Source organism: Euprymna scolopes, chromosome 8 (genome assembly GCF_053919585.1).
Source record: "Euprymna scolopes isolate OS-2025 chromosome 8, ASM5391958v1, whole genome shotgun sequence".
Classification (NCBI taxonomy): Eukaryota; Metazoa; Mollusca; class Cephalopoda; order Sepiida; family Sepiolidae; genus Euprymna; species Euprymna scolopes.
The window spans coordinates 117162869-117185997 of record NC_136489.1 but is presented as its reverse complement, the minus strand read 5'-3'; the positions used below and the strand labels follow the sequence as shown (position 1 = coordinate 117185997).

At 35.8% G+C, this 23129-nt stretch overlaps 2 protein-coding genes across 2 annotated transcripts in view; one reads left to right on the top strand and one right to left on the bottom strand.

Moving 5' to 3' along the window:
* LOC145283723 (ribonuclease H2 subunit A-like) overlaps positions 1–23129 on the bottom strand; it is a 180187-nt gene that overhangs the window by 150936 nt on the left and 6122 nt on the right. The gene's annotated exons all lie outside the window — the stretch shown is intronic.
* LOC145283725 (uncharacterized) overlaps positions 20884–23129 on the top strand; it is a 52147-nt gene continuing 49901 nt past the window's right edge. Inside the window, exon 1 of the transcript XR_013868725.1 lies at positions 20884–21495. The gene's annotated coding sequence lies outside the window, so the exon portion shown is untranslated. The remainder of the gene's footprint in view (positions 21496–23129) is intronic.

The following is a 23129-nucleotide window of genomic DNA, read 5'->3' as shown; positions in this document are numbered from 1 at the left end:
CTGATCTAGAATTTACTTGGGTTCAGTTGTGGATTGGGAGTGAGAAACGGCTTATTTCGTTTAATCCTGGTAAAATTCAGCTTATGTCCTTCAGCCATAGACACGTCTCTTTTCTTCCGTAGATTTTTATCAGTGGCTCTGTTCTTAAGAAGAAATCGATGCCGAAACTACTTGGTTTTCCATTTTGATTAAATCTGTTTTGGAGTTCACAGGTTAGATGTGTTGCTTTTTCTGATTCTTGTAAATTTGGTTCTCTTTATCGCTTCAAACACTTTCTCATGCCGAAGGCTATTCTCTATCTCTATAAACCAAATATCAGACCTTCTATGCAGTACTGTTGTCATATTTGGTTTGGTTGTAAACCTAAACGTAGATTTCATGATCAAATCTTCTTTCTTAGAACTGCATGCCTGTGGAATTGTCTTCCGTTTTCCTGCTGTCTATAATATGGCTGTCTTCAAGTCCAACGTGAACAAGTTTCTGATGAGCCGTTCCACTTAAGTTAACAAATTTACCAAACTTCCATTACTATCGATTACTATATTGTCCTTTTGACTACTGTACACTCTTTAACCCTTATCCTTGAGTGACTTATCGGCCTATGTAAAAAAAAAAAAATCTCTGTCCCTTTTGAGGATTCTTGATAAGATGCAAAAACATATTTGTAATTTGTTTCTTCTTTTCTCACAGACATAATATTTCTAATCTCAGTTTGTTTGTTTTTTTCATAAATATTATGACATATATTCTTCAGAATTGCATTTTGGCATGTCTTCTTTTGCCTCTCAACATGCAACACACACATAATCAGACATTTTCATGGACTTCTAAGGACAACACTTAATAAAGCACACACAACCACTCAACAAGCACACATGTATGCAAGGTTCATATAAATAAACACTTTCTCATTTCTGCTAAACTATCTCACACATACACAAGTTCATAGGCAAACACATTCTTTCACTAACAAGTCAAAGGTATGGTAATACATATACACATATCTTAGGTTGAGAAGAAAGTTCTTGCGGAATTTTTAATTTTGATTTCAAATTGTGTATTTTCAAATAAGTTTTTGTTATAATACTGTTACTTTATATATAATGTTAAAGAGCGTTTTTCACTCTAATCGTTTGAATTACAATTATTTAAAAAAAAAAAATTATGTCTTCTTTTCAGAACGTTGAATACAAGTTGGAAAAAAAAAAAGAAGCAAATTCGCACAATTTTGTTATTTCAATTCAAGCTAGGGTGAAAAGCTGCTGAAACAGTTTGCAACATCAGCAAAGCGTTTGACACAGGAACCACTACTGAACACACAGCACAATGTTGGTCTCAGAAATTTCTTGGCGGCGACAAGGGTCTTGAAGATGATGAGTGTAGTAGTCGGCCATCAGATGTTGACAACGATCAGTTAAGAACCTTAGTCAACTGTTCGAGAACTTGCTTCTGAATTAGACATAATGCATACAACGATTTCCAACCACTGGAGAGAAATTAAGAAGGCAAAAAACTTGATAAATGGGTGCCTCACGAATTGAACGCCAACCACAAGAAACAATGTTATGAAGTGTCATCTCCCCTTCTTTTACGCAACAAGAACGACCCGTTTCTCAACCGGGTTGTGACTTGCAAGAAAAAGTTGGTTCTTTACGACAATCAGCAATGCTCAGCTTAGTGATTAGACGTTGACAAAGCTCCACGACACTTCCCAAAGGCAGAGTTGCACCAAAAGAAGGTCATGCTGACTGTTTGGTGGTCTGCAACCAATCTCATCCATTACCGTTTTTTGAATGCAGACGAAACCATTATGGCAGAGAAGTATTGTCAATAAATGGATTCAAAGCATCAGAAACTTCAACAGCACCTAGCATTAGTCAATAGAAAAGGCCCAGTTCTCCTCCACAACAATGCCCAACTTCATGTTTGTTGCAATATTTTGGACGTATAATGGGGTAGTTATTTAAATGCTGCCCACCTCAGCATTATTTGGCACAAGGCCTGGAAAGTGGGAACCCCGCAGGCTCCCCTAAAGGAGGGGAACTCCTGCAATTTAAAAAATTGCCTGAGTAACCCTGTCGGCATTCCCCGGTCGGGGCGCCTCAGGTAGCAAGCAATAAACTTGCCCCACCGGAAAGCCCGGTGGCAAGGCCTGGGAGGGTGGACCTCCTAGGTATTACCCAGGCGGTGTACCTCAGTCCAACAGGTGCTGGGCCGGTTCCCGGCCCCTCACCTGTTGGGCTGAGTGTCAAGTGACGAATCCTTGACATGTACTACCCTGTCTCCCTGCAGCCGAAGCCGGTAGGAGACACATCCCATCATCCCGGAGGATAATGGGGTATGGTCCCACACAGTCAGACGATTCTATTTATAAACAATGCTGCTAGGAACTGACGAATCGAATTAATTCACGTTCTGCTACCAACCAATCAGAAACCAGAATTGCTCCATAAATATTAAACCTTTTCTGTAGCAATTTCACATGTTTTTTTTCCGTCTCGACATGGTAAGAATATTTTGCTCTGTGGAACTGTCTACTGCAAACAAGTCACCTCTCAGGACTTGTGTGTAACAACGAACCATCGGAAACTGTTCTGTCTACTGCAAACCAGTCACCTCTCAAGACTTGTTTAGAACAACGAACCATCGGAAACTGTTCTGTCTACTGCAAACCAGTCACCTCTCAAGACTTGTTTAAAACAATGAACCATCGGAAACTGTTCTGTCTACTGCAAACCAGTCACCTCTCAAGACTTGTTTAGAACAATGAACCATCGGAAACTGTTCTGTCTACTGCAAACCAGTCATCTCTCAAGACTTGTTTAAAACAACGAACCATCTGAAACTGTTCTGTCTACTGCAAACCAGTCACCTCTCAAGACTTGTTTAAAACAACGAACCATCGGAAACTGTTCTGTCTACTGCAAACCAGTCACCTCTCAAGACTTGTTTAGAACAACGAACCATCGGAAACTGTTCTGTCTACTGCAAACCAGTCACCTCTCAAGACTTGTTTAAAACAATGAACCATCGGAAACTGTTCTGTCTACTGCAAACCAGTCACCTCTCAAGACTTGTTTAGAACAATGAACCATCGGAAACTGTTCTGTCTACTGCAAACCAGTCACCTCTCAAGACTTGTTTAGAACAATGAACCATCGGAAACTGTTCTGTCTACTGCAAACCAGTCATCTCTCAAGACTTGTTTAAAACAACGAACCATCTGAAACTGTTCTGAAACTAAACATGGCTTACACTTCTAAACCGACCCTACAGAAGTTGAACGAAATGGGCTACGAAACTCTGCCTTATCCGCCATACTCTCCAGACCTCTCACCTACCGACTACCACTTTATCAAGCATCTCAACAACTTTCTGCATGAGAAATTCTTCAAAAACCTAAACGATATCAAAAAACGTCTTCATTGCCACCAGAATGCAAGATTTTTACATTACATTTGTTTTGTGTTGGCAAAAGTGTGTTGATTCTGATTATTTCAATCAATTAATTTTTGTTTGAGCCAAGATATGTTCATCTGAATTTTAAAGTTAAAAACCGCAAGAACTTTATTGTCAACCCGATATTAAATACACCCGAAACAAAGATGATTACTTAAACTTTCCTTACAAACAAACTTCGTCCTTCCTCCAGAATATTCTCACACTCTATTAAACTCTGATTCTTTATGGACGCTATATTTGCATTGTTTTAAGTTGCCAATAAACAGATAATTAATTTTGTATGGATTTCTATTGATTTGATAGCAGTGTATTCTCTTAAAAAATAAAAAGAAAAGAGGATCTCAGTTATAAAAATAGATTGGGATTTTTAGGTTTAAAACTAGTTTACGAAAGTGAAAAAAAGAGCATTGGCTTAATTGAGACCATTAAGATACTTAATGGGGGTTTAATATCTCTTCTTGCTATGGAAATGTATTAGCGAGAAAATTTCAAAAACTAAATCTCTCACACAATTAGACATTTTTTTTTCAAATAAAATAATTTTTGACAGATTGCATAATAAAGTTAAAAATGGCATAGAATTTTGAACATTTGAAGTATAAACTGGATGAATTAAGTAATAATAATAAATTAAATGATATTTTAGTGTTTTTCTAATAAACTATTCAAGAGAACTTGATGTATAAAATTTATCTATGTATGTATATATATATATATATATATATATGTAAGAATGTGTGCGTGTGAGGGCACTTCTCAACCTATATACTCAAGGAATTTTTGATCTATAAACTTGAAATTTGGTATTCAGAAATTTTGTGACAGCAACTAGAGTTTTGAAGATAATGAGTGTAGTGGTCGCCCATCGGATGTTGACAACGATTTATTAAGAGTATAAAAGTCAAGGCCAATTCACACACAACTGTTCGAGATCCTGCTTCTGAATTAGACGTAACATTTACGATGATTTCAATCCACTAGAGACAGATTGGAAAGATAAAAAACTTGATAAATGGGTGCCTCACAAATTAAACGACAATCAAAAGAAACACCGTCATGAAGTGGTATCTTCCTTTCTTTTATGCAACAAGAATCACCCGCTTTCCGACCGGGTTGCGATTTGCAATCAAAAATGGGTTCTTTATGACAGCCAGTGATGCTCAGCTCAGTTGTTAGATGCCGATGAAGCTCCATGACACTTCCCAGATTCAGAGTTGTACCTAAAAAGTTCATGCTCATTGTTTGGTGGTCTGTGACCGGTCTCATCAATTACAGTTTTTTTGAATGCAGATGAAACCATTAAAGTGAAGAAGTACTGTCAACAAATGGATGAAATGCATCAGAAACTTCAGCAACAACACCCAATCAATGAAAAAGGCCCAATTCTCCTCCACGACAATGCCCAACTGCACATTACTAAACCGACCCTGCAGAATTGAACAAAATGGGTTATGAAACTCTGCCTCATCCTCCATACTCTCCAGACCTCTCACCTATCGATTACCACTTTTTCAAGCATCTCAACAATTTTCTGCATGAGAAATTCTATCAAAAACGCCTTCAGTGACTTCATCGCCATGAAAACACAAGATTTTTACATTACTGGCATAAATACACTTGTTTTGCATTGGCAAAAGTTTCTTGATTCTGATGGTACTTATTTTGATCAATAAATTTTTATTTAAACCAAGATCATTTCATCTGAATTTAAAAGTTAAAAACCGCAAAAACTTTCTTGTCAACCTGAAATTATATATATATATATATATATATATATATATATATATATATTGGATGGTCACGTACTAAGGCACTTCAAAATGTTTCTACTATTTTCAAAATTTACATAATTTATTTTTGGTTGTTTAGTTTTTATATATAGTGCTTCCAATATTTTTAATCTTTCACCGTTTGAATCCATATGGAGGGATTTTGTATTTTTTACAAGAACCTTTCTAAACTGAGAATGTGGGCAGCCATGTTGTTTTAGGTGTTGGGAAATTGAGCAAGGTTTAGGGTCAATCGCATGGACAATGTATTAGTCGTGTGAATGAAGCTATTGATGTTGGAGATGAATTCTCCCAAGGGGCATTTGAATTGATAGACTACATTAGTTTCATCGATTGATTTTGTTGTCCGGGAAGTGTTGTTTTTAATTATAAAATTAGCAATATATATATATATATATATATATATATATATATATGCAGTAGAACCCCGGAATACGGTAGCCCTAGGATACGTTTTTTTCAGGTTATGATGTGGAATACAATGTTTTTCTGGCCCTTGATCACAGTATTTGCTTTGCCTTACGGTATTATTTATAATGTTATTTGATTATATACATGCATATTATATACTGTACTGTATGATAGGTTATGAAAAGGAAGAGATAGCTCCAAATTTGGGGGTATCAAAACCAAAGCAAAATATGATGAAAGTAAAAATAAAATAGATAAACCCCATAATTTATTATACCATACCTGTTCACACTGAAACACTTATCACAATATTCTCTGGAGATATATTAAAAAAACCTTGTTAAACTTTGTGACATATTTCCATTCTATGGCGGTCAGGCGCGAACGAACACCCCATAATTTTATTATACCATATTTCTTCAAACTGAAACATAATTATCAAAGTATACTTACGCAGATAGATATGAAAAGTCTTTATTAAAGTTTGTGCCTATTTCCATTCTATAGAGGTCAGGCACGAACGCAGACCCCACAATTTTATTATACCATCCCTATTTAAGTTAAAACATACTTATCAAAGTATTCTTATGTACATCTATATCAAAAACACTTGTAAACGTTTTTTTTTTTATTTTTAAATTTTTTATTTCCATACTTTGTGGACCAGGCGTGTACGCAAACTCCACAATTTTAATGAATCATCATTATGCCAGATCAAACATACCCATTCCTGTGTCTCGATACATCTTCTATCATTATATGTGATCAGTTTTCTATAATAGTCAACCATATAGGAGCCTATTCGTGACCAGACACACACACACACACACACACACACAGACGTTCAGCTTTATATTATACTAGCAAAAGTACCCGTCGTTGACTGGGTTCAAAAACAACCTACAGAAAATGGACTCTGATTTATTAAAGTATGATAGGTTATGAAAAGGAAGGCTTGTAAAGAGATAGCTTCGAATTCGTGGATATCAAAACCAAAGTAAAATATGATGAAAGTAAAAATAAAATAGATAAACCCCATAATTTATTATACCATACCTGTTCACACTGAAACACTTATCACAATATTCTGTGGATCTATATTAAAAAACCTTGTTAAACTTTGTGACATATTTCCATTCTATGGAGGTCAGGTGTGAACGAATACCCCATAATTTTATTATACCATATTTCTTCAAACTGAAACATAATTATCAAAGTATACTTATGCAGATAGATATGAAAAATCTTTATTAAAATTTTTGCCTCTTTCCATACTATGGAGGACAGGCGCGAATGCTGACCCCACAATTTTATTATACCATCCCTATTTAAGTTAAAACATACTTATCAAAGTATTCTTATGTACATCTATATCAAAAACACTTGTAAACGTTTTTTTTTTATTTTTAAATTTTTTATTTCCATAATTTGTGGACCAGGCGCGAATGCAGACCCCACAATTTTAATGAACCACCGTTCTGCCAGATCAAACATACCCATTCCTATGTCGATACATCTTCTATCATTATATGTAATTAGTTTTTTAAAATAGTCAACCATATAGGCGCCTATTCATGACCACACACACACAGCTTTATATTATATATATATATATATATGGTATTAATCGTGACGCTCTGCACTGAAGATTCCCAAAAGGATGAAACACTAGTGTCTGTAGGTATTTAATTATTATAATAAAAATAATTATGACAGCCCCTTTAAGAAATTCGTTTCTTATCATTGAGCACTTTCAGTTGAATTAAAGTCGGTCAATTTAGCTCTTATGCATAGATCATCGTTTAACGATTAGATCACTCTCTGACTGACGTAAATGAACATTTAAAATTAAGATGTTTAAATTCAACATTATTTCACGCGGTTAATGGTAGCCGAATGGATTAGGTCTTCGCTAATGGAGCCAGAGATGTCTCGCGTTGCAGAGTTCAAATCGTTCGACTGGTATTAATCGTGACACCCTGCACTGAAGATTCCTGAAAAGATGAAACACTAGTGTCTGTAGATATTTAATTATTATAGTAAAAAATAATTATATGTATATATTGTGGGGGCTGTGTACGCGCCTGGTCCACAAAATATGGAAATAAAAAATTAAAAAAAAGTTTTGGGAATCATAAAACTTTTAGTTTCATCCTATGCAGTAACCAGCAAATACACAGAAATGTGAAAATTTTAGCGTGACTATCTGATTATTTTGCTAAAAGATAAAATAAAGAAGGGCTGTTTCAGCTGCTAGTGTCACAGAAAAGATTGATGAGGAGTACCTGCTTGCATCACTACTCCAACATTGGTGGTCAAAATGTGACATCACTGAGGTTGTAGAAATAGCTGAATAGGTTGGGCCAATCAATGTTGATAGGGTAAGGAACATCACACCAAGTTTGGATAACTGCTGGGCAAGGTGGATAACACATTAAATGTGTAGCAGGTAAGTTGTCCTGAAAAGGGCAGTTTTTGTCCTAAGTCAGACATATAGAATGCCAGTGTCTGGTCAGGAAAGACTTCACTAGCTACTCTCACTATGGGCTGCTCGAAATAATGGCTGGACTATGGGAGCAACAATATTGTTGTTTAAAAGTATCAACTCTTGATTGGACAAACTCTTCAATTAGCAACTTCTTTCAACCAATGACAGGTGCAGAAATATTCACCTCTAAATTTTCCATGTCATATAAAAAGACAAACACCATAATTCTTTTCCATTTTTTTCTACTTTCTTTCACAGCTAATGCGTGGAGTATGCCCCTAAATCCAGTATAAAACCCCCGACTGACAACAGGAAACATTCACAAACTCATGCTAAAAGTTTGTACATACTCTTGTACAGGCTGAATGCTATCATGAATTTGTACACAACAAGTTCACATATATACTGAAAAAGCACAAGCATACATATGCACACTGCATATGAGTCTGTTGAACTTATACATTATCACATGTAAACTCTATGGCAATATGTACCATTATCACGTTGACATACTGGTTCTCATTGGATCACTTAAGTTAAGCAAAGTTGAGCCTGATTAGTACCACATGGGTGACCATTAGAGAATACTAAGTACTATATGTAGGAGGGCGTCGACACCGGCCTAGAAAAACTGCAAAAGCATAATATTGTTATCTCCCCTGACGGAGATATACAAGCAATTGCAGACTGCTTGTGTAGTTGATATTCCCATGAAACATTCTCCTTTGGAGGGAGCTGATTCATCCTGTTTAAGGTGAGTATCGCTTTGGTATGATAAACACAAACTCACATGGCAACAGCTGATGTGAACATGTTTGCTTAATTTCTTTATACAGACTAAATTACTCCTTCACTTGGAACGTTTCTGAACACGATTAATTCTTACTTACTATGAACTCTTTACCATCTGTTGTCCTAACAAATTGTCAACGAAATTGATACAGGTTTTATGGAAAGACTTTATCATTTTTAGTACCCCAACAAAAGGAGGGTGGACCTGTAAATTCACCCTTGTCCGTTTTGTCTGTCTGCACTTTTCTCAATAACTGCACCTTAGAAGTTTTTGAAATTTTGCACAAACATTAAACATGATATGAGTAAAAAAGTAACAGGACGGATTTTCCAGGAAAACTCCAGTTGCTCCCCACCGGGTGCCTTTCAGGTTAAAATGGCTAAAATTGACACTTTTGTGCTTATTAAAAAAAAAAAAAAAAACTGATGCCTTGGATTTTTGGAAAATTTTCTGAAAAGTTGTAACTAACTGATTTTTATATAATTTTGTTTATCTATATTTCACAATAACTTTTGAGTGTGCCCCAGGGGCTCTTTTATGGCTAATAAAAACACTCAATTTTTGGGATTATTTTACCATATTTGTTCAAAATGTTCTGTGTATGTCTATTTAGCAGTTTTGCATGATGCTGAACTCAAATTTAAATTTGTTAAGCTTTGCGGACTTTTGGGGCTAAATTTTTTTTTGGGGGGGGGGGAGGTACAAATGATGGACTTAGTCACTTCTTTTTTTGCATGGTACAGAACTGAAATTTACAAATTTACATATGTTAAGGCCTAAAACTGCACCATTTGTTCATTTTCACCAGGATTTGACGTCCCCTGGGGATTTCGGGGGCTAAACGAGGGAGGGGCAAATGCTGAACTTAATCATTTTTTATGCCTTGTTCACTGTGCACTCACGGGGGACCATGTATGCTTCACTTGTTATTTTTGATATTTCTTTTACTTCTACAGAAGAGGCAAGAGGTGGCCGATAGCTGGAAACAAGGAATAGCAAACCATGCTTATTTGTAATAGTTGTGGCTAGTTAATGTTAACAGTTAAAAAATTGATCATGGAAAAAGACCATTCTTATAGCAGGCTAAGAGATCTGATATTTGGAGTCTTTTACTGGAGACAATGTTTTTAGTAGTCACAAATAAAATAAAAATTTATTTTCTCTTGTGAATCAATGATCAATGTACCTACAAGGGGATTTGACCATATATTGACCAATCGGCTTGCAGGGCTCATGGATTCCATCTATCCCCTAAGAAAATTCTTGAGCCCCTTTAGGAATCACAGTCGATTAACAGAGAGAACCCAGCAAGCGTTGAAGAAAAACCTCTCTTCTCTCTCTCCTGTCTCTGTTCACTGGACACTCCAGTATCGACTATCTTCAACTGAAGATAACTGCTAGTCGACCTGCGACAGTCAAAGAACTTTCAACTCTTCATTTTTTTCACTGTCCAATTTTGTGTCGCTGAAATAAATCTTTTCGTTGTTTTGTTTTAAAAGAGTTTTTTTTTATTTTGTGCTAGGTTTTTAACTACTAATTAATTTACAGGGGTGCAATCTTGCATTCCTAAAAGTTTTCAGTTAGCAGGTATCTTTTGAGCTGATTACACTTCACTCTCTCATTGATTGCAGATCATTCTGAAAGGGAATTCTAACCTATCATTTCAATTTATTTCAGCTGAGATTCTATGTTATATCATAGACTAGCCTGGCTGTTTGCCATTGCTCGGGTGTTTGGGGGTGTGTGTTGAGAAGTGGTAGCAGGCAGGCAGGCAGGCTCGAACCCGTACCGCGAAGGAGGAAAAGAACATGGAAAAAAAAAACCCTGATGTCTTTGCCGTTGCGTCCATTGCCAAACCGGAAGTGGCAAAGCTATAAATTAAGGCTAGTCAATCGAAAAGAGATGATTTTTTAAAATATCAGCGAAAAAAGCGAACCCTCCTTGTAGAAAAGTGCCCAGTTGAGGGTGAAGGAATTGATGTTTTCAGCCAATTTTTCGATATTTGTCGTCTGAAGGGTCGGGCTTCAAAACGATACCGATCTCATGAAAATCCGTCGCCTCTGTCGAAAGTTTTAGGCATGCATACATACATACATTTAAACAGACAGGTGAGATTTATATAATAGACTAGTGGGGGACCCGGCGTTACCTGGGTGTTTGGAGGTGTGTGTATGTGTGTGTGTGGGGCGAGGGGAGGGGTAAATCAAAACAAAATGGAAAATAAATGATAAGCAAACGTAATAACCCTGTTTAAATATTAAAAAAAGCAACAAAAAAAAGAAAACAGCGAACGTAATGCAAAATAAAGAATAAGTGAACGATGTTAAAACTTTTTTAAAAGTCGGAAAAACAAAAACAAAAAAAAAAGTGAACGTGATGGAAAAAACAAAAAAAAAAAACCGAATGAAAAAATGGCATAAACAACCCTGTTTCAATATTAAAACTTTAAAAATCCAAAATAATATATCAGACATCTCAAGTCGAACGTGCAATCTTAAGATAACAACGCTGCTCCCTTACCGACTAGTCTATGACTGTGTCAGCAAAATTGGGTCGTTTTTTTTTATATTTAAACTAATTCAAGAAAGAACCTTTCTTGCACATGCGTGTATGGCTAAATTGTCATGAAGGAACGACTTTTTGCTGCCCATCCCTGTAGAAAAGTGCCCCGTTGAGGGCGAAGGAATTAATGTTTTTAGCCAATTTTTCAATATTTGTTGTCCGAAGGGTGGAACTTCAAAATGATACTAATCTCATGAAAATTCATCGCTTCTGTCGAAAGTTTTTGCGAGACATAGAAACACACACATACACACACAAACACATACATTTTGCCTTTTATATATAAAGAAGATTAAGCTTTGTAGTCTATAAAAAACGGACAATAGTTATAAACTTAGTAGGAATATTTTATGCCAAATTGATGGTTGAATATGGTTAAATGTGTGATCATGTTTCCATTAAATACTAATTTCTATTAATCACTATCTATGCATCAAATGGATACCATAATACTTGGTTCACTGCATATTGTCATGACAAAGGTTCATACAAATATTCAAACTAATAGTTTTCAAGAAATAGTAGAATGGACAAACAGACAGATGGATGGACTAACAGAAATATAATATAGACGACATTAAAATTTTTTTTTTTTTTTAATTTTCATTCACCCACAAACAACACATGTTGTTAGTGGGACTACTGTGAATTAAGAGCCAGATTTATAGGGTCATCTTAAGTGAGATGTTTGCTCACCTTACATTTGAATTTTTGCATGTTGATACAGTTGTCATGGTGCACCAGCTAACCACTCATGTTTGTAAACAAAAACACTCATCCGCTGAAACCTGACACACTCGGAAATATATCACAGTCACGTGTGTTAAAAATAGCAATAACTGTTTTCAAACAACAAAGAGAAAACACAAAACTTCATCTTTCACAAACCAAAAACAAAGGACTATTATTTCGAACGTAAATTAAAATAAATACAGTTAATAAACACCAAAGACACTTTTAACTGTAAGTAATATGGTGTGAAATTAATTATAGTCATTCGTTGTTTAACGATACCATCATTAACTGTAGAGCCTGTAGCACAAATGGCGCTCCATAAAGCTAGTGACTTTCACAGCAAATCTCCAGTTTGGCCCAAGCTCAACTTGACGAGAGTCAAGTCGTCAGGGCTGGCAAAATATGATACACACTCAACTTTCTACTGCTATTTGCCTCCTGAGACTCCCCCTCACAATCTGTCATTCCAGTTCTTAAACTTATTTTAACCCTGGCTCACTTCTATTAACTCCAGCTCATTCCTGCATCTTCCAGTGACTCCAACTCACTCCTGCAGCTTCCAGCGACTCTAGCTTACTCCTGCAACGCATCCAGCTCACTCCAGTGGCTCCCCAGCTAATTCATGCTGCTCCAATGTGGTCAGCCACCAGCTCCTGTGGCCCTGTCGGTGGGGCATTAGAATACGCCGACTGCCCCCCTGTAGAGGGTAAAAGTCCCTCAATGGGGGTCCTGGATATGACCTTAAACTATATCCAGTGGTGAGGCCCCAGCTTGTGGCCTTTGGGGAGTGTGGAGCCACCCTTTAATTACCATTGCTCCCAGGTCCACTCTGACCCGGAATGGTAGTACCTGTTTGGATCCCAACTATGGGTTAAATAGAAACCGACGTGAAAGCAACAAATATATTCTATTAAAAAGATTTTTCTTCAAAATCTTTGGATTCGGCATTAAATAACTTGAAAAGGGTTGATATGCCGTAAAACAAAAACAACCAACCAGCTCCTGTGGCCCACTGATGTTCGCCTATCTGCTCCAGTGCCCACTGACGTCCGGCTACCTGCTCCAGCACCCACTGATGTCCAACCACCCATTCCAGTGCTCATTAATGTCCAACTATCCGTACCAGTTCAGCTAACTGTTCTAGTGCACACTGACATCTGGCTACCCATACCAATGCTCAATTATGTTCAACTACCTGTACCAGTGCCTACAGACGTCCAGCTATCTGTTCCAGGGCCCACTGATGTTTGACTACCAGTTCCTATCTAAAGGACCCAAGAATCTCAGCCTCCTAAGATGCCCGTTTTCACTCTGGCTGATCCCGAATCCATTGCTGTACATTTTACCATTTTCTTGGTGAACAACAAAACACCATATCCTATTGTCTTAAACCAAAACATCTGTGTTTGTCATCCTTCTTTGCTACTGCCATTACTTCTTTGTCTTGTGTTTACTTTATTAGTATGGTCGATTAGGGCCTTGACGCTTTCCAATCCCAACAACTAAGCCAAGGCAACAGGAAGCAGGGAGAGAATTCCAAAGGTTAGTTGTTCGAAGAAAGAAGTTATTAATGAAAAAACTTGGTGACTTCCACAGTGAATGGATGGAATTTAGCTGCTTGTTGGGTTAGTTGGGTGTATTTACTTCAAGGCAGTGAGAGATTTTTTGTATTGCCACCCAGACTTGAGGTTTTTAGTAGGGTTAAGGGAGAGCATTTTTTTTAAAATGATTTTTGGCAATAAAATTGTGAAATGAATGTCAACATAAGAAGGTATTACTCAGAAATGTGTAAACAATATTGCCGCATATGCTTCTGTTCCTTGGTAGCCTAACATCTGATTTTGAAATCGATTAAGAACAGGATGAAATTTAAATTTAAGTTTTTTTTTTTTTTATTATTACATTTTCACCCCAAACAAGGCACAGTGCCACTTAGGGGGCTACTATAAAGGAGATAAGTTGCAGGGATACTATGTAGGGAGTTGAGCAGCAAGATGTCTATTCACATTACACTTGAACTTCTGCATGTCAATACAGTTGGGGAAGCAGGAACCTGGAAGGGAATTCCAAAGTTTAGCAGTTCTGGGAAAGAAACTCTTAGAGTAGAAGGATTTCTTACATTTAGGGATCTCTACTGTGTCGGGTTTGCTGCTTGTCGGGTTTGTCAGGGGTATTTACGTTGAGGAGTTACAAAGTTGTAGTTCGTTGAAACATCCACCATTAAAATACTTGTAAAACAGGGGGATGCAATATTGCGTCGATGGGACAGAGGTTGAAGCTTGGATGACAGTTTAAGACCTATCAGGTCGGTGACTCTCTTTTGAACCCTGCCTGGGAGTGAGAGACTAGTAGCAGATGCACCAGCCCAAATGTGACAACAATACTCCATACATGGGCGAATGGTGGCCTTGTAGAGGTACAGGATCCTTTCAGGTGTAACTAACTTTCTAGCACGGTAGAGAGAGCCCACCTTCTTCGCAGCAGCCTTGGCAATACTATTGATGTATCTGTTTCAACTCATGTTCCCTGTGAACGTTAAATCAAGGAGGTTGAAGGAAGTACTTTCATGTAATGTATCTTTAGCAATAGCTATTAGTGGTTGAGAAGGTTTCTTGTAATTATTAAAGAAGTAAGCTTAGTCGTGTCAGCATTGAATGTTACCATCTATTTTTTTACCCCATTCCACATGGAAGGTCTTCCTCTAAGGTTTCCGCCATTGTCTTGAATATGTGTTCATTCGTTTTCTCATACCCATTATAGAGTGTGGTGTCGTCAGCAAATATACCCATCTCAGAGACTATTTTATCAGGGAGGTCATTTATGAATATTGTTATATTGGTAGAGAGGCCGGTTGATAAATTAGGAAATAATAACAGAATAAGAAATAGTTTTTTTTTTTTTTATCTCTTAGGGAACGCCTACGGCGAATGGTGAATTTAAATTCAAATGAATATGAAAGCATGAACCCCTCCTTGCCTTCGGCGAGCGTGAATTTAAATTCAATAAAAAAAAAAATAAATAATAACAAATAACGCACTAGCGTTCGAGACATACACACACACACCCCTCCCTCCCACTGAAAATGCAATGCGTGAGAGAGCCCACTATCAGCGAAGCTGATGAAAGGGAGAGAAAGAAAAAGTGAAAGTCGACGCGGACGAGTAGAGAAAGCAGTTTTTGAACTGAACTTTTTTTTAACGGTGCAAAACGATAGCGTTTGTATAAAAATATTGAGAGGCAAGAAAACAAAGACAGAAAAGAAAAAGAGACGGGAGAGCAGTGAACGTTGTCAAATGGACCGGTTGTTTTGTTTATGTTTGAGCGAATAATGAATCAAAAAAAAAAAAAAAAAAAAAAAATTATAACAAAAATTCGCTATGAGCCAGTGATGCTTAGGAATGCCCAAAGCGCAACGTAAACAGATTTCCCTAAAATAAACAAGGGTTGAATTCTTTCGGCCAAGAATGGACATCATGAAAAGTTCACGGCGAAGATATTAAGGATGAATAAGAAGAAAGTTGCAACGAACAAAAATATCGCCATGTCGATGGATGTCCCCATCCAAGAAGTAACCAAACAGGAAAAATCTCGCGAATGATGAACTTTGCGGAGACATTATGAAATACGAATTTCCAATTGGATAAAGTTAAGTGACTATTATGATTTCCCCATCCCGATATCCCTGCTCCTTGGCCGAACTGTCATACCATAATGGAAATGGTATATACATTTTCTCTTATATTATTCTTTTTTGTTTGTCACCTTGTTTTCTTTTCTTTCTTTTATGATGTTTCCTTTTTTTATCATCCGACCTCACCCCAACCTATTGCGGTGTGATATTAAATTTAAGGATGCTGAATAAAATTTGTGTTTTAAGATTTTAGCGTTGTGTCATTCTTGCTTTGAGTTTGAATCGTTCGAAACAAAATGTGCTAATGAGAACCTCAGACAACGTGTCAAATAGGTCACAAATCGTGGACGACACTTTACTTGTCATTATTTTATTTTTATATTGTGTTACGGACAACGTAGGGTGAAGCGCTGACCTAGAGTCATAAGATTCTTACCAGGGGACATCCACCCCAACTCAGCTTCATACCGGTCCGTAACAATATCAGAAATAATAAAGGCCCAAGGATTGCTCCCTGAGGTACACTCGCATTTATATCATTGTTTAGACATACAGCCATCAAGGACAACCTGGATTTCTCTCTTCTTATTTAAGAAGGATTTAATTCTGTTAAGTACTTGTCCAATAAAACTATAGGATCTGATTTTCATGAGAAGCCCATTCTGCCATATCCTGCTAAAAGCCTTAGATATATCTAGCCCCCTTCCCACCTGCATATTATCCAGTGTATGGTATATACATTCAGACATTCAGTAAGAATGTCTGCAGTAGAACAGGCTTGTCTAAATCCAAATTGATGGTCGGACAGAAGTTTAGCAACTGTAAGGTGGTGGATGTGCATAGCTACCATTATGCAATACAAGTAGACCATCAGCTGACTCCTCATCCACAGGAATGTGGCCTCAAGAATGCCCACCAGAGATGAGTGCAGGGTCCCTTTCCATGCGTGACATAGCACTATGAACATCTTGCTGATACAACTGATGATAGAACAGCTGCTCTAAGCACTACTAAAGAGTTAGGGCACCTATATTGTCAGTCGGATACAGCAGCCAGTAATTGTCAAATCAGTACCCTTAAATCTGTCAGACAAGAGTAGATCATACCAATCATGTTAAAAATTTAAAAATCATAAAAAACACATGCTCTTCCAGACACTAAACTCGGATGGAAATGAAAAAAAAAAAAATAATAATAAAAAAATCTTGGGTTTGTGTTACTATACACATAGATTAAAAAAAATGTTCAAAAAACAAATCAAAGACAAGATAAGTTACTCTTCTACCTACCTGGAAAAGCTTTTAGTGGTTTTACTCACTTTCAAACGTGTAATCGGTTTGAAAATCATACAGTGTTTATCGATATATTTGAAAAAGACAAATGATGGCGAGCTCTTAGTTGAACACGGTAAGTTTGGGAAAATGAGTTCAAACTAAAAAATTATAAAAAAATACTGTTAGAAACTCACCCAATGTATGTTACCGTGGCATAAGCAGACATATATCTGGTATCTGGTGGTATTTTGTATAATTTTTCTGTTTGAACTCATTTTCCCAAACTTACCGTGTTCAACTAAGAGCTCGCCATCATTTGTCTTTTTCAAATATATCGATAAACACTATAATTTTCTAACCGATTACACGTTTTAAAGTGAGTAAAATCACTAAAAACTTTCCCAGGTAGGTAGAAGAGTAACTTATCTTGCCTTGGATAACATTTTTTTTGTTATATATTTGTTTTTTGACCACTTTTTCGAATCTTTGTGTATAATAACATAAACCAAAATCTTCTTAATTATCTGCTTTAAGTTTTTGAATCAATGTGATAAAAAACAAACTGAGAAGGAAAATGATTGCAAATATTATCATTTTTTTCTTTTCAAAAATTTTGTAATTATATTATTTTTTAAATCTGATTTTTACAATTTCGTTTTATTTTACTTTATTGATTTTAATAAATATTTAATAGCAAATTAAAATATTAATTCAATTAATATAGACATTTGGACCTGCGATAATCACTTGAAAACCGAAAATTAAACTAAATACACATAGAAACACATCCAATAAAAGTTACCAATCATGTTTTACCAGTATTTTGTTTAATTTTTGAGTGATTATCAAGGGTCCAAACTCTTATAACAAAAGTGCTATTTTTCGTTCTAACTCAATAGTAGAAGGGTAATTTATTTATTTATTTTGCCTTTGCTATTATAAAATGCATATATATATATATATATATATATATATATATATATATATATTGTAAGAAATTCTGCAGAAATAAGCAAGCTTTTTATTGGACGGTTTCTCTGCCCACGGATTTATTCTAACTAATCAAATTGCATGTTATAACTGCCGAGAATGTTCTTGGCGCCAAATTCCGGTTTCAGATCAGAATCCAAAAAAACATAGCGTTGGACACACGTGGATTTTTCACTTGAATCGAGGCAGCGAAAATACTTTGCTGCTTCGAGACGTTTTAAACGCCTAAACGTGGAGCAACACATTATTATTGTAATTACCAATTCCCTTAATTGTGCTACAATTTAATGTCTGTCAAGACAAAATTAGGGTCTACAGTTTGAGCTGCTTTGTCCGCCATTGGACTGACTCTACAGGACTCCTCATGGATGCCCAGCTAGCAGTATCCATCTTGGAAGATACCTGATCTCCAACCTGCGCACTACTTTGTCAGTGGGAATTCTACCCAGCCTTTATCAAAGACGAACTATTATTCCCTTCAGGAATGTTACCAGCCCATAGTGGCAGATAGCTTTTACATCATGGACCTTTTTTACTTTAATAAAATTTAGATTGAAGTCTCTTAAATTGGGACATCAGCGTTCCTTTCCTTTTTCTGCTTTGTTTGCAGATGATTTGAGGTTAAAATTTCAAGTGGACAAATTTGATGAGATCACATCAAAATTGACTAAAGAGGGTTTTCGTCTTTGTCCTGGACACTCTGAATTGAATGGATCTGCTATTCACAGCAAAATTGACCTGGACCTTATTCCACGCATAGATAATCTCCGTTTAATTAAAATGTTTGGGAGGTTCTGCGTGGAAACTCCCCAAGTACATAATTCCTCTTGGCGAGGGGTCTAAATTTTTAAATTTTAATGCAAAGGTTAAGGAAGAGTTACCGGCCTTTTATCAAGTTATTAAAGCACTACCTACGTGCCATTCTTACTTAATTGATAGCGTGTTAAATCCTGTAGCTACTTACGAAGATGCGTTTCAATCCTTTTTTGACAATTCTGCTGTCGAATGTGGAGTGGAAAGGTTTTTATCCCTAGACTTCATTGGTATTAACGAAACAAAAAAGTTGTCTCCTCTTGATGAAGAAAAAATAAATGCTTTCAAGGAGGCTATTGTTCTTAGGGATGGCAAATATTACATTGATCCATCATGGATGAGGCAGATGAGATATCACCCTCGCCTGCTTATCAATAATTGTGGTTCAGAGGACCTTTCTCCGGAATCTCTTAATAGAAATACTCTCTTGCATTCTCTTGAACTGAGGGATGAATTCGTCAGTAAATTTAGACATATTTGGCACAATGACTGCTTGCTCTCAATTAGAGAAGTAGACGTCAACATTAAAGATCACAGCTCCCTGAAGGTTTCGGAGGGTGAAATTAAGGTCTACAGTTTGATCTGCCTTGTCCGCCATTGGACTGACTCTACTGGACTCCTCGGGGATCCTCAGCTAGCAGTATCCATCTTGGAAGACACCTGATCTCCAACCTGTGCACTACTTTGTCAGTGGGAATTCTACCCAGCCTTTATCGAAGACGAACTATTATTCCCTTTGGGAATGTTACCAGCCCATAGTGGCAGATAGCTGAAGATGACACATCTTTTACATCATGGACCTTTTTTACTTTAATAAAATTTACATTGAAGTCTTAAGGTGAGCTTGTTGCAATTTCTGTTTGGTTTTCTTCCATTCTGCCAGGGGCAAAAAACCTTGTGAGAGAAATCTTACACTATATATATATTCTGTCACACAAGTAAAAAATATGTGAAGGAAATCCTTTTTAAGTGCTTAGGAAAAAGGAGGAAGCAAATAGCAAGTAAGACAACCCTCACTGTTTAAGAGGAAATCGGAAAGAAATCCTTCACTCTATCTTTCTTTTTCGTTATCTTTCCATACAGATTGATGTGGTTTTTTCATTAAAATAAAAAAACAAACAAATTTGAAACGTTTTCGTTTCATCTTCCCCCTTTCTTTTTAAATTTTACTGCTGTGAAGTTATTTTGTATTAATATTAGCGCGAACACTGGCGAAGAAGCATTTTTGGGTTTGTATTACTGTATACATAGATTCGAAAAAATTGTCAAAAAACAAATATATGTTATCAGAGGCAAGATAAGTTACTTTTCTAACAAACTGGATATATTTTTTGTGTTTTTATTCAACTCGAAACCGATGTATTGGAAAATTCAAAATGGCGCCCGACTCTCTCTTTAACACGGTAAGTTTGGGAAAAGGTGTTATAAATAAAAAAAACTAGGCAAAATACTATTAAAAAACCACCGAATATATGTCAATCAACGTATACCACGGTAACATATATTGAGCGAATTTCTAACAGTCTTTTGTCTAGTTTATTATTTATAACACCTTTTCCCGAACTTACCGTGTTACAGAGAGAGTCGGGCGCCATTTTGAATTTTCCAGTACATCGCGGTAAACACTGTATGCTTTTCGAGCTGACATTGAATAAAAACACAAAAATTATATCCAGTTTGGTAGAAAAGTAACTTATCTTGCCTTTGATAACATTTATTTGTTATATATTTGTTTTTTGACAATTTTTTCGAATCCATGTGTACAGTAATACAAACCCGCATTAAATTTTTTTTTTATGGAAGTGTATAGTGCAGTTGCAGTGGCAGTACACTTGTTACTCACATAGAAAGAAGATAATAGTAAATATATACGCAAAAAATGCTTAAAAGCTAAAAACAAAACAAAAAACAAAACAAAAAACAAAACAAAAAACAAAACAAAAAAAAACAGTAACCTAACTGGTTATATTTTTGACATTTTGGTAATCATTATTAGGTACTAGTGCACTTATTGATCCGTGCTGAAATAATAACGCTATTATTTAAAAAGCCATTGCTCATTTTTAACATAGGGAAGGGAAGGTGTTTTGTAAGTATTCTATACTTTAACCATACAATTGAATTAAAAACATATCATAAAACTTTAATTAAACTTGGAAATACGATTTAAAAAATAGCGCGGATCAGTAAGTGCACTAGCACCCATTATTATTTCCTTAAAAATAATTTACGTCGATAATAGTAATGATTACCTTATTAAATTTTACCTAAGAAACGATGCGGAAAAGTCATTAGAGAAATGAAAGGCTTTTAAAGAAGACTGCCGCGATGATCATTCGGTAAAGTTCGGTTTTTAGATAACAAAGCGGAGATTGCCGAAAGAAAAACGAATCAGACTTCGGTAACTTCCGTCAGCAGGGAGTTCTTTTCAAAGCCCAAAATGGCTTCATAAATACATTGACTTTTAAGACAAAGCTATGTAACCGGCTTCACGTCAACAGAACTAACCATTTTTACTTCAATGTCTGTGATTGAAAATGTTATTGGTAAGTAAAACCTTACACCAATGTTGGAAAATAATATACCTATGTTTAGATTTAGTTATATGATCTTTATTTTATTCGATGGATGAGGAGAGAGGTCATCTTGCGAGAAAAGAAAGGTATTTCGTTGAATTTGTGTATTTTCATATATTAGTATTTCTTTCTCTCTCCCAATGTTCATTTTTTTTCTCTTCCAAATAATGATATGATATATATTATTATCTAATATTTAAAAAAAAATACATTCTTTCCATTTCTTTTTGAATAAACAAATGAAGTAAAAAAAAAAAAAAAAAAAAAAAAAAAAAAAAAAAAAACAACAAAAAGAAAGAATTTTCGTTTCAATTGTTTTAAAATATCTGCTAAATGCACAGTGATCCGCGCTATTTTTTCAAAATCGTATTTCCAAGTTTAAAGTTTTATGTTTTTTTTATTCATTTGTAAGGTTAAAGTACAGAATATGTACAAAACACCCTCTCATCCCCATGTTAAGAATGGCTTTTTAAATAATAACGTTATTATTTCAGCACGGATCACTCTCTGCATGAGTACCAAAATATCTCCCCTGTTTTCATCCATATTTTGAATAAAATCAATTATTCATCTTATTTTCTTTTAGTAAATTTTTACGACGTGCCCCCATACGTATTATAAACACCCTACCTTCCCATGTTACAAACGGCTTTCGGAATAAACACCCCGGCCCTCCAACCTAGAAAGCCGTTCTTAACATGAGATGATTGGTGGGTGTGTTTATAATCGTGGCTACCGGTGGCCGTGTTATAATACGGGGTACGTAAAAATTTACCTATTTTTTTAAATATTTAATTATATTTCTTATATTAAAATAAAATTGTACTTTTATTTTGAAATGAAAAGCTAACTTTAATTTTAATCGCTGGTGGCCATTTTATATATTTTTTTTTTTACGACCTGACTCCCTAGTATAACTCCCTCCCCCATGTTAAGAACGGCTGTTTATTCCGAAAGCCGTTATTAACATGGAAGTTAAGGGTGTTTATTTTACTTTAAGGCCCGTCCCCGTCTCACGTCCGTATATAAGAAAATTTTTTTTTTTTTTTTTATTTATTTATTTATTTTTTTGGAGATTTCGGTGTGCTAAAAACTAATCTGAAAACCGTTTCCGTCGCAAAAAAAATCTATTTATATGAAGAAATTACTTTTTTGAAAAGTGGATGATCACTTTTCCATGTAAATTTTGGAATAAGTACCCACTTTCTGGCCACCTTAGAGAGGGAGCATTTTTAATTTCTTTTGCATGGTATTAACCCCTGAACTCAGGGACTATTTTCCATTTCACAGCTCAGACTTCGTTTACGCTACGCGCGAGCATAAACGAAGGCTGCTAAATTGCCTTGTCACAGTGTAGTATTGGCGAAAAATTAAAATTAGACGAAAAACAAGTAGTTTTCCAACTATTAAACCATGTAATGTTATCACGAGTGGCCATTTTTGTACGCGCACATGGCCAAATATTTTGTTAACGTGAGACGGCCCTTATAGTAAAATAATACCAAAAGTTACTTATGCACTCATTGTATCGCGCAATTAAAAAAAAAAAAAAAAAAAAAAAAAAAATTTTTTTTTTTTTTTTTTTTTTTTTTTTTTTAGATTAG